The 13019-nt window shown below is 32.8% G+C and overlaps 1 long non-coding RNA gene across 1 annotated transcript; it reads left to right on the top strand.

Moving 5' to 3' along the window:
* The first annotated feature begins 455 nt into the window (after positions 1-455).
* On the top strand, positions 456-11731 carry LOC129957455 (uncharacterized). Its single transcript, XR_008782768.1, has 3 exons — positions 456-895; positions 2466-2567; positions 11279-11731. It is a non-coding gene; the product is annotated as an uncharacterized LOC129957455 (long non-coding RNA).
* The last annotated feature ends 1288 nt before the right edge of the window (positions 11732-13019 follow it).

Consider the following 13019-nt stretch of genomic DNA (forward strand, 5'->3'; position numbering starts at 1 on the left):
TAATGTCCTTTTCTGGTGGGACCCATTAGCAAAGAAATGATTTTTATCAAGTGTTGTAGCATTCGGCTAAATCGTCTGTTCTGTGAAGCGTTTTTAACGATTTATTTCAGCAAGAATATCGCAATAAATTACTAGAATTAAAATCTATAAACACTATCATATTAATGAAAGGTTCAATTCTTTGATTTGGTTTATTTTTCTTAAACAACTTAACTGTTGATTATTGAAAATGTTGAAAGATGCGTTCATTCTTTTTTTTTTTTTTTTTTTTTTTTTAACAAATCAACATGTCAAATAGTTATATCTCAAAGAGTGGGGGGGGGCGCAATTATCCAAGAAAATTATAGTCAAAATTTGAAAATACATCAATCAAGTATCTGCAAAAGTGAAAATCACGTGACATGACATTCATATACAAATATCAGAATTCATGCCATCTGCCCGATTATCTCACATCTGCAAGAAGCGCAGACGATTCTGAAATTAAATTTCCATTGTTCTTTCATTTATTATTTTTCACAAGAGCATGTACCGACGCAATTTCGAATACACAATTGAGATATATACTTCAAATAGGATTTCTAATTCCAAATGCGAGGAGTTTGAAATTAAGATTCGCCGTTTCGTCGTATAACATTCATTGGAACAGACTGAATATCTTGTGTATCTTATTCCTCTTATGCAGGATAAATGACAAATATTTATTCAAAGCTAGGGAAAGTTCTACGAAACCGGGGATGGGTCGTAATTTCCCCTTACAGTTAAACTAGTTTTGTACTTATCTAGTAAACAAGATTGTCCAGGACAAGGTCATTTCAAGAAGGGCTGCAAAATACTGCGCAGGTGCAGGTATTGTTCAGGACGACAGAACAACGTTGGGCAGCTGTCTTCTGAAGTAAGTACTATTACTTATTTAATATTTTTTCTTTTCGAAATTTTTTGCATGTTGTATCCGAGTTTTCTGTTTCTTAGGAACTGAAATGCTTTATTAGATAATATTCTCATATTGACCGAAATACTATTCTGTTTATGTTGATAAGAATGCTTTTATCAAAGTAGAAACACGTGTTCTTGCACGTTTTTGGATTAATTGATTTCTGAATTCTTTAGAATTTATTTATGTTTATTTACGCCAAATGAAAAAAAATTTCACATACATTTTCAATTATTTGAACCAGTTCTTTCAGAATTAGAATCGCAAATAAAAAATGGTTTCGTTATATTTGTGACTCAATAGAATTTACTAATTTCAAAGTATTATTTTATTCATTCATTAATAAATTACTTTTGTAAATATTCTTATATTTAGCTTTGTATAAGATTAAATTAACCATAAATCGAATTGAAAGTAATATAATGTTTTTAAATAGGCATGCTATCTGGAAATTCCAACATGCATGTTTAAAAATCGTCCAAAAAAAGTTCAGCATTGCAGTCTGTCTGATTTAGAGCTACAAACTTTGGAATTAATCATTGCTTCTTGAGAAGTTAGTACTGAATGAGAAAAGACTTTTCAAAATTTTAAAAAGATTTTTAATTAGAAATTAATTGGCGTTTAAAAATTTTTTCTCAATAACTCCAAAGCATATAATCGCTTAATATCATTTTTGTATCATATCAAAATTCAAAACAATTTTTCAGAAATTTCAAGTTTACTTCCAAACGATTTTTCTTCTAATTCTTATAAATTTTTAAATGTATTTTTAAGCCTAAATGCATTTTTAGTTTGCAAGTTATCGTTTCTAAAAGTAAGAAGGAACTTTTAAAAGCAATATTCGAAGGCGTAACTTCCAATCTTAAAACATTACCCTGCTATAGCGTTTGGATAAAAGATTCGAAACGCCTTTAATTTTTCTCTTATAAATAAATGAGTAGATTATACCAGTAATATAAACAAATATCACATACATGAGTAAATGAAAATTTTCGTTTACTAATTTATTCATTAATAGCTTACGAATTGGATTCAAGAAAAAAAAAATGAAATAAATAAAAGCAAATTAAATACTCAACTGATGACATTTAAATCTATTTTACTTTCAAATCTTTGTTAATTAAATGGTGTGTAATCCGTATTTGAAATAATCCATTTCCTTCAAAAATCATATCTCTGTAATTTGCTAGCTAACATTAAAATTGTTTTTTAAAAATTAATTACATATCTATTCGAAATTGATTAATTTTCTTAAACAATTGTCAGTTTTCTAGAAACAGAAATAAAAATATTGTGTAATATTTCTAGCATTCTATTTAAATAAGTTTTATTTAATAAGTTCTTTTATGATATTAATCTGAAAACAGATTTTAAATGAGCAAAAAGAAACATAATAGAAAAAACAATTTTTTTGTTTGCTTATTTTGAGTAATAGCAGATGCATTTCTTGCCGAACGCATCCATTTAAATTTTTTTTTCTGATTGAATAAAAGCAAGTTTCCACGATTAACAATATTTTTATTCTTTTCAGAAAACGATTTCTGTGAAGTGACGTCATTATGAAAAGATTGTCGTTCAGCAGTTGTGTAAATGATTTTATTAGAAATAAAAACCAGAACATCAGAACTTCAAGGTAATTAATTCTTTTCTTTATTGAAGTATTGTTTGGAATGAAAAATTTAATTTGTTCGACTAAAATTGTTTCGAATGTATAGTTTCTATGTTTTTACAATTTATATTTAAATTTTGAAAAACATTTTTAAAAAATATTTTTAATTTAAAATGCTCTTACGATTTTTTTCCTTTAAAATAAATGTATGAAATACAGGCAGAAGATTCTATTTTTGAAATCCATAAATTGGGTATAAATATCGATTTCAAGTTTCAGATTTTATTATTAATCGTTGGTTGGAGAGAAAGCTTGTGATTAAAATATTGTTTTTGTAACAAGAAAGAACAATAGCTTGTAATTGCAAGGATATTATTTTATGTTATAGATCTTATTTAAAATTATTTGATCAAAGAATCAAAATAGCTTCACCAGAGAGAACCTTTAAAAAATTCTACGATTTGCATATAAATATATTTTTATTGTATGGAAATTATGAATTATAGTTCTTACAGCGATGCGAGATTCGACTAACATTACATTTGCGGTTCATGTTATAATACATTTTGTTATGATATTTTATGAATGAATTATCGCGTATTTAAACTAATGTGCAAACCAAAAAGATATTGTTTCGTATGCCCAATTTTGTCTAGCGTCTTTTCTCTGATCTTTTTCTGATCGATCCTTCCGGGTCGAAACTCGTTTCTAACCTTCAATTATATAAGGCCACCTGCAACCAAGGTCACCTCTCCACCTGTATCCACCCGGCGATTCTATACTGTTCAGTCCACAAGTCCGGTTAACTACTTGCTTTTCAGTAAATCCCTTCTGTCCGGCTGATGTGAGAACTGGTTTAGAGGTGGTTTCTCACCCCCCCCCACTCCTTAAGACTCCTTTAATCTTTTGTTGGTTCACTAGTCACGTCCGAATTCCATGAAAATAAACTTGCCTCTACTGTATTGTTCGTTTCAATATCCCCAGACTATAGTCTGTATTTTCTATCACGTTACTGCCACAAGACAACCAATAACGAGGTAGAAATGTGACCTTGAACCGCCTACAGAAAATACACAGACTATAGCACTTTTCGACGATTCTATTTCTCTAAAGGTGAGTTCACACGAGGCCAACTATTGCGCGCAATTGTTGTATCGCTGCTGTTGTCCCTGTATTGTCTTCGGGTGAACAATTGAGACAACGTCGGTGGAACAATGGCAAATGTCAACTATGTGCTATTGTATCATTGCGGTCACGTGATTTTCCTGAAGTGGGTGTGACTTTTTATTGCGCGCAATAGAACCCACTTTAAGGAGCACTTCCGGAATTCGTCATTCTTTGACCTTGATTTCCGCCTCATTAAATACTTTATCGTTCATTTTTTCCCATATGTATGCGAGTGTCGTTTCTGACTGTGCTATTTTAATTCCAATTTGCGTATTGACTGCTTATACGGATAATTTAAGTGGCAAAAAATGCTTCCAGGTGTTTCACAAAGAATATCTTATATAATGCTAGCCGCCTTTGACGACCAGCCGGTTTGCCAATCCTAATGTTTGTTAAAATTTTAATAATTAAATATTTTATGTAATTCCTACTTTAATTAAAATATTTTAAAACTTCAAATTTTGATAGTCATATAATTTACTCATAATATTATAAAGGCCTTCAGTCATAACGTGATATGTTTCTCTCTAATTTTCTGTTAGCTCCCGTAGAATTTATGCTTTAAATTATAGTGGAAAGGATTAATCTGCAATTAATATAATAATACTAGCTGACCCGGCAAATGTTGTTCTGCCTTATAAATTATTTTTATTGAATATTTTGGTTGTTCAAGAATGTATTGTAAGTGTGTAGGGATGGGATCTATGACAGAAAGAGGAATGGAGCACTGTAGACGATGATCGCCGATAAAAACTAAAAAACACCAACCATTCATTTTCTCAATACAATGTGTTTCATTAACGTAACGAACATATAAATTGTTTGATCTCTTAAAAGTTAAACGTAAAGTGAAAATAGTAATATATTTCTTGTCCTAAAGTGTAAAAATGAAATAAAGAAAAACAATATTCATTTCGAAGAGCCATTGAGTGTACGATTTTTTTTGTCAGTCCGTCTTTAGCCAACACAAATAAGCTCGATAGTTTGCCCACGCGAAAACATGCCACGTGTGAAAAACATGGTGTGCCCAAATCTAAGCCGCAAACATTATTTGGCCTTGCGTCTTATTGATTGTCATTGCAAAGGCCAATCTAATAGGAAATTGAACGCGTTTGAATTCAATTGGCACGTCTGGGAGAATCATTGGAATTCGTGGCAGCAATACATTTTTGACTCGGAATTTGCCATTCAAAATTGTGACTTTGACAATGTTTTTCCTCAATTTTTTAATGACCAATCGCGTGCCATTGCACAGCCGTGGTGGGTTCAAATTCCGAAGTGAAATAACGGGGGATCCAACTTTCAGTCGTAGAAGGTGTGGTAACATGCCTGGCAAATCCAGTGAGTTCAAAAACTATGATGGATAATTTACAGCTCGCTCCGTTAGCATCGCAAACTGCATTGATCGATTTGTATGATTCCAAGTCACCTGGGAACGATTGCTGTCTCTTGAAGTTTAAATCGTCGACGTCCACATTTTTTGCTGCCAAAATAGCTCTTTCTGCCAGCCACGCATGATTTATGTATTGTGTACGTACATCGGGAAATATGCGGTCAATGAGAGCATTTTGCGAATCAACCAACGATAGTGCAGAAATGAGTGGGCAATTTTATGCATCCAGTATTTTCAGACAGCAGCTTTTCCAACACCGATATCTAAAAATTGGTCCGAGAATGTGTCAGCAGATGGATCTTGTAGCATTTGGATGCGCGTGTTTATTTTTAGCTGGACTTTTTCAACATTACGTCACAGTGGCGATGATTTCAAGCAAGCGTTGATCTCCTCAGTGTACGGTGAACGTGGATAGGAACACTCTAATTACCTAGAGTTGTGAAATATACTTTACGACCTATTCTCATACCTACCAAATACACATAAAAAAATTTCATGAAAATCGGTCGAGCCGTTTCGGAGGAGTACGAACACAAACACCGTTTGTATCTTAGATTTTTTACTGAAACAAAGGATTTTTTTTTAATAATATGATTACTGAAAACAAAGTTGCAGAGTATTTAAACCTTATGGGCACTAAAGAATATATTTCTTAATTTATGTAATATCTCAAGAATTTGTCAACAAAATTTTCTCAGATCATCATGAGCAGGTATATTAATTAACAATGCTTGATTTTAAATGCATCAAACACCAAGAAATTAAACAGAATCGTTTGAAATAATCGGTCGAAAACAGTTTCAAAGAACTACTTAAACAAAACGATGTACTTAAAGCTATAAGCATATACAAAAAATATGACTAACATAAATACAATTTAATTACAAAAGCATAAAACTAACCTAAAAATAATTTAAATGAAATCCTCATCCGTTGAAAATAGTTGTCAACAACCGGACACACAATGCTCATGCGTGAATTATCAACGCCAGTTATGGTAAAGCAAATTCTTGAATTTTCTACGCTATGTTGGGGTAACGCTATGCAGATTAGAAATTTTTAATTTCTTTTATTCTGTTTTATTTTAATTCATCTGTTTCATTTTAATTCATGAATCGGAAAGATCGATTAATTAACAATGTTTGATTTTAAATGCATCAAACATTAAGAAAATAAACAGAAACGTTTGAAATATTCGGCCGAAAAATGTTAAGCCAAGCCTCATTAGCGTGGAGGAAAAAATGAAGCCTTACTCATTTGGCGGTGGGAAAAATGAAAAGATTTTTTTGGGCGGGAAAGTAGTTTTTAATTAATAATTAAAATTCTAATTAAAAATTCAAAAAAGGACCCCTAGGGGCACATTCCCGACTTCCAAGGTATGCATGTGCCAAATCTGGTAGCTGTAGGTCGAACGATCTGGCCTGTAGAGTGCCAACGCACACACACACACACACATTGTGCTTTATATAAGTATAGATAGATAGATAGATTACTATGACCGAGATTATCTACCGTTTTAACTTTAAAATGTTATCAAAAAATTCAATAACAAATAATCATAGTTTTTACATAAATTATTGTTTTGTAAAAAGAAGTGTATAATCATATTTTAAGAATAGAAATCTTCTATTTATTCTTCATAATTTAATGTTTAGGCACCTTGCAGTAAATGAAAATTGCTCTAAATCATTTTATTGCCAATTAGAATCTATTTTCCGCAATATTACGAATTATCAGTAACTTTTTTCACTTTCTAAATCAGGAACTAATCCGAGTTCAGTATAATTGCTAAATGCACGCATTTTCTTATTTCCTCTTATAACAATTTTGACTAGATGGTCCGGTTGTAAGATCTCGACTTCGGAACGGATGGGCTACAAGTTCGAGACCCGATTCCACTGAAGAACCGTCGTTAAGCCGGTCTAGAGCACTCTAAATCCGTCGGGGCCATACGTCCTCCCGCTGGTGTGGTGTGGAAGTTTGGAGAAGGGATTGCCAGCCTAGGTGTCATCTTCGTCACCTGACCGCGGTTCAAATTACGAGATCCGTTCCCAAAATAGCCTTAGTGCTGCTTTAAAACTGAACGTTAATATAACTAAACTAAACTGAACTAAACTAAAAACCCTGTTTTGACTAAATAAGCACATCCTGACGCATGCACAAAAGCGCGGAGGGTTTTTGAATCCGTGAATGAACATTACATATTTTATTGTGATATTTCTCTCCGTGTGAAATGATATTATCTTATGCAATGGTAAGAAATGTGAGATTTGTGGAAGAAACATCAAATTGCTCTTTGTCGAGTTCCTTATAATCTTACTGTTCATGTTACCTACTAAACTAACACCTCTGCGAAATGGCTACATTACATAAATTTTTACCATTTGTTGAGGGACTTCACATATATTTAACATCGTGGATGAATAATTTGATTGCTCATATTTTAACTCAATAGCTCATTTTTATTGCTCTAAATAGCAGAAGTGGTCATCCCAACCTTCTAGCAGACCTTCTAATAAATGCATTAGGCCTTTTAGAATATCTTTATCATGTGATAACATGTGGTTTTGGCTTGAGGTTTTTGAAGCGATTTGAAGGCAACAAATTGTTGAAGCTACAAAATGCGTAGGCAACAAATTGGCGATTTATCTCTCTTTTTTTTTTATTTTGGAGTCGGATTTCACAGTACAGCTTTAGAAATATCAGTCGTCTGCTGTTGTAGTGTTTCCCTTGGAAATCAGTGTTATTGCCCAACTCGCGCAACAATTTTAAAAAATAAACCAAACAAGTTAAAATATTGTTTGTTTAATACATAAAGATTGTTGGTTCAGGGATAATTTCAACTAATTAAAATAAAGTTATTAGAAAATAATGCAGAAGGTTGTCACATTTGGCGATTTATCGCCAACTAAAGTTACAACTTGATTTCCAAATTATACATTCTCTGAATTCTTACGAATTGTCTTAATTTAAGTCATTAACCAGTTTAAACCGGTTTGAAACAATCACGAGACTATCAGATTACGCATGCGTCGATATTTAGAAAAACGATGCGTTTTTTTCATCTCGAAATCGGTCGAGCTCCAAAACTTTGTTTGCCAACCAGAAAAATTGAAAATGAAAGGTAAAAAAAATTATATATAAGCATTTTTTTATCTTAAGCAGCATGCAGTTTCGAAGACAGTGAAGAGACTCGATATCATGACGTCGTTTTATTTCATCTTGGAGAAGCACGCATTATGTACAAACAGGAACGACGAGCAACACACAACACAGAACGACACAGTAAGAAATGAGGAAAAATCTCTTGAATATTTTATCCCTTGTCTTACATAACCTGAGATATTGATAGGGAAAATATTTCTCCATAGTGCTTATATATAAGGATATTTCAATAGGGATTTTCGCTACACAAACCGACGAGGCAAGGGAAACACAGGGAACTTTAAAAAAAGAATTTGTCACGTCAGCGGTATTTTGTCCCTTCACTCGGAGTGTGGGAAAGTGTCGGTTTTTAGCCGATTCAGCAATTTTGAATCGGATTAAGTACAGAATTATTTAAGTACAGAAAGTAGAATTGGATCAGGAAATAAGAGTATTTTAGAATGAAGTTACTATGGGCTAAATTAAGATAAAACCTTGGAAATTAATTAAATTGAAATTAGAGTTTAAAATATCATTACATAGAGAGAGACCGGTAGAGAAGCCTCGTGATTCTTTCAAACCGATTTAAACTGGTAAATGACTTAAATTATTTAAGACAAATAATAACTTAAAAAATAATAATGTTCTCGCATGATAACTGGAAATTTGCAATAGAAGATGTAATTTTTTTAAATTTAAATTTAAATTTATTTTTTGGCGATTAATCGTTGACAGAAGTAATAGAAAACTGAATGTGCATTTTGGACGCTTTTATTTTTTCATATTGATTATAACCAAAATCTGACACAAAACTACAATTATAGTCACAAAATCACATGCTAAATGTAATGCTTTTAAGTCTTTCAGTTTTGAGTGATCTAACGTGCTTGTAAAACCGCAGACCGTTTCAACCATTTCACAGATTTGGTTCTAAATTTGAGTTATATCTACACAATTTAATGTGATCCGAATATTTTTATAATACATTTACTCTATCATAGATGAGCGACTGTGACAAACTTTATAGTGAAGTAATTTAATTGTGTTAAAAAGTGAATATTCTTTCAATCTTTAATCTCAAAATTACTTATAAAAGATAATGCCAAAAATCTTTGAGCTAGATGGATTGAATTTGGTGTATGGACTTCACTGAATTTGTAAATTTCTGTCATATTTTGAACGAAATCGATTCAAAGGAAGTCTGCCTGCCCAGTTGTTCAAATATACGTTAACATGATAACTACAAAACGAAAAGAACTAGATGAGTAATATTTGGTACACACATTTAATGTCTAAAGTATAGATGCGTGTCAATATTTTTTTTTAAAAAAAAGTCATGGGTTTGAATATTTGTAGGTCTGTACATTCACAAGCTGTAAACACGATAGTTAAAAAAAAATGTAATGACTTAAATATGAAATTTGGTGTGTGATTTTGTAGTGAAATTTTAGTTTTTGTTAGATTTTGGTTTCAGACGGTCGGAAAAAAGTATAAAATGCATATTCGGCCTTTCGGTATTTGTATAACTACGTTTCCATATTTTATCCCCCCCCCCAAAAAAAAATCTCCAAAAACCGCACACTAATAGGCTTTTTCGCTCTATTGTTTTTAATGGCTTACGGTAAATAATACTTAAATATATTTAATAAAAAGCATACGAGAAAGTTTCGAGAGCGCCTCACTTGCTGGTTTATAATATGCCTTATAAGTTATACGGGGAAAAACGTTTAAATTTTGAACAGTTTCTATTTAATCTAATGAAAAATATGGGAAGATCTTTCTGTAAGAAAATTTGGCGACAAAGAATTTAAGGACATTGAAAGAATTCATTAAAAAATAATTAACAAATGGAAAGATTAAACAGGAAAAATAAAATCTAATTCCTAGGATCATTTGGAATTTACTCGTGAAAATGTCGTAGAAATCTATTGCTGGTTTAATACATATTTGGATCATATTTAAATTCATTTGACGGGTCATAATTTTTTTCACTGAAACTTAATACTGTAAATTCTACTTATTACTAAATCTGACCCTCGGGGGGGCACCTCGAAATGAGGATGAGATGCTTCCGGTATGGTGGTTGGATCTCGCCACCCTGGAGGGTACACTAATAGGTGGGGGATCTGGCTCCTCCCATCGATGACGGGACGTACTTCCTTCGGGGAGGGTTGTACCGTGGCCGGTGACGGCCCTTAGGACTCAACCACAGTTCCCGCCAATTGCTGTAGCGGCGGTCTGGTCATTCAGTTTTATGGTTTAAATTCGTGTGCCTTAGGGCGGGTCGGAGAGTTAGATGGTTGACTTATTACTAAATCTAGTAATGGAGTGATTTCTGTCATATTTAAGATGGTCATTTCACAATCCCTTTTAGCAATGCCAATGGAATCGTGGCACATCGCACCCTTCCATTCTTTAGTCTATCCATTTAAGCCAGACATTCACGAGCACTTCACGCCAGCTTCGTTTCAAAGGCACATTACGATCCCTTCTTTCCACATACTTTAACTGAACTGCCATTCTAAATAGTGTGTTGAAAATTAGTTCCATTCAGTAAGACCACGCATGTGCAGTAACTGTACAGTAGCAAGTGCTTGTTCATTTCAGACAAGCACTTGTCCGCTCTTTCAGCACAGGCGCGATCTTTCTCCTGCGCATGTGTGACTTACTGGAATCTTATAAATGACCGAGTATAAATCCATCGCAAAGCAGAGTTCACACGAGGCCAACTAATGCGCACGATGGAGGCCACGCCTACCTCAGGAACATCACGTGACCCCAACGGGAGGACGGCAAACTGCTGTCTCATCAGGACAACTATTTGCAACTGTCCCATTACGGTCACATCTTGAAAAAAGCATGATCTTCTATTGCGCGCAATAGTTGGCCTCGTGTGAACGCTGCTTTGCAATGGATTTTGGAGGTCCACTATTCCATTTGTTTGGCGTAAAGTGAGAGTGAATGACCGTCTTAGAAGAATAGCCTTGTTTTGTTTTTCACAGAATTTCTCTAATACTAATTTCTTTTTCAGGCCGGCTGTTAACATGGGAGAATCAGCATTTGAATGTACTTTCGTTTCAGCATTTGAGCTGCTTTTCGTCAGCTGCTTTGCATGTACTGTTTTCGGATACATGCTCATGTATTGGTGACGCAACGATGGCCGCAGAACATCGTTGATCCAGGCTCTGGAATTCTGACGGAATGAAGTTTTCAAGCTGATGTTTAATATCATACAGTCTGTTTTTATTTCCTATATAACAAGAGAGCGAATTTCGATCTCCACCTCAAGGACAAACTGAAGACCTTTAGCTGATTTTTTTATGTAAAGGAAAATGGTAGAGCTTATATAATGCGGCAAATAAAGCCACTGTCTTTCAGCTCTCTATGATTTTATACACAAATACAAATCTTTCTTCAATGACTGTGATATTTTTAATTATGTAAGAGCTTTGTAGATAACAAATATTTTGAAATTTAAAATAAAGATCACAATTCCACATATTAACAGTCTTCTTTCTTTAATGGTCATTTGATATTTAAATATTATATTGCCACATTGAAAAGAGGCAGTCGACTCTCCATGACCGAATGGTTATAGCACTGGTCTCTTAATCAAGAGATCGGAAGTTCGAATCCACCTAGAGACAATGCGATTCAAAGTTTATGTAAATATTTAATTCCTTGATTTTATGTTTTCCTTTATTTCATGTTCCAGAAGATTCTGGACCTTTCTTTAGTTTACCATATAAGTGTTCTAGACTTTTCTTACTGACTCCAGAAAAGTATTCTGGAACTTTCCCTGTTAGTATAAAAGCAGAAGATCTGTCAGTCACTGTGTTCTGAGTTGAGTTAATAAATTGAAAAAAGATTTATTGCTAAAGCGTTATGCGTTACAGCGTTGAAGCCTACTCCACATTCGTTGCCGAGAGTGTCACAAAAAGGCGTGCCAATTGGCGTAGAATTCCGTCACCAAGGCGATTTAGACCCCAGCTACGGAACAGTAATAGCGGTATTAGAATATAATTGGAAACTTGGAGGAAAAAAATACCAATATGGCTGTTGCATTAATAGTTCTACCTTAAAAATAATATCAAAATACTTTTTTTTTTTTTGCTTCGTAAAAAATATATTGATAAAAAGTGGCTTATTTTTTATTGAAGAATCGTTATACGGTTTGTATCAATGGAGTATTACGTAATTCATAATGTTGCCATTTGGCACATTTTAAATTTTTAAAAAATTTTACGAAAAAATTTTGCATTTAAAAAAATAATTTTCTTAAATTATATGCAAAATGCATACTTTTTTGTGTAAGAAAATAAAGTCATAAAAGTATAAAAAAGATTTATTAGAAAATACCCAAATTAAATATTTGAACAGCTGCTTCTAAAGCATTAAAAATATCACTTAAAGAAAAGCGAAAATCATTCTTTATTTTTAAAATATAATAATTTAAATTTAGGGAGATGCAGCCTTTTTTTCATACTTATCGCATCGTGCATGACAAATGATTTGCAACCCTATAAAAATTACTGTTAAAAAATTACTATTATATTAGTTAAATATTACTATGATGAAACTGCAGCTAAGGTTGGTAACCATATTTTTTCTGGGATCTTCACCAATACTGAGTGTTTTAAATATCTCCGAGACATGATTATTAATTAACTTTAAGCCTTACTGAGAATGCTTACTTTAGACTTAAATTTTAAAACTACATTGAGTTGATTTATAATCTGAAAAATGAACTGAGTTAGTCGCATGATATAGCT

This window comes from Argiope bruennichi, chromosome 11 (genome assembly GCF_947563725.1).
Source record: "Argiope bruennichi chromosome 11, qqArgBrue1.1, whole genome shotgun sequence".
Taxonomy (NCBI): Eukaryota; Metazoa; Arthropoda; class Arachnida; order Araneae; family Araneidae; genus Argiope; species Argiope bruennichi.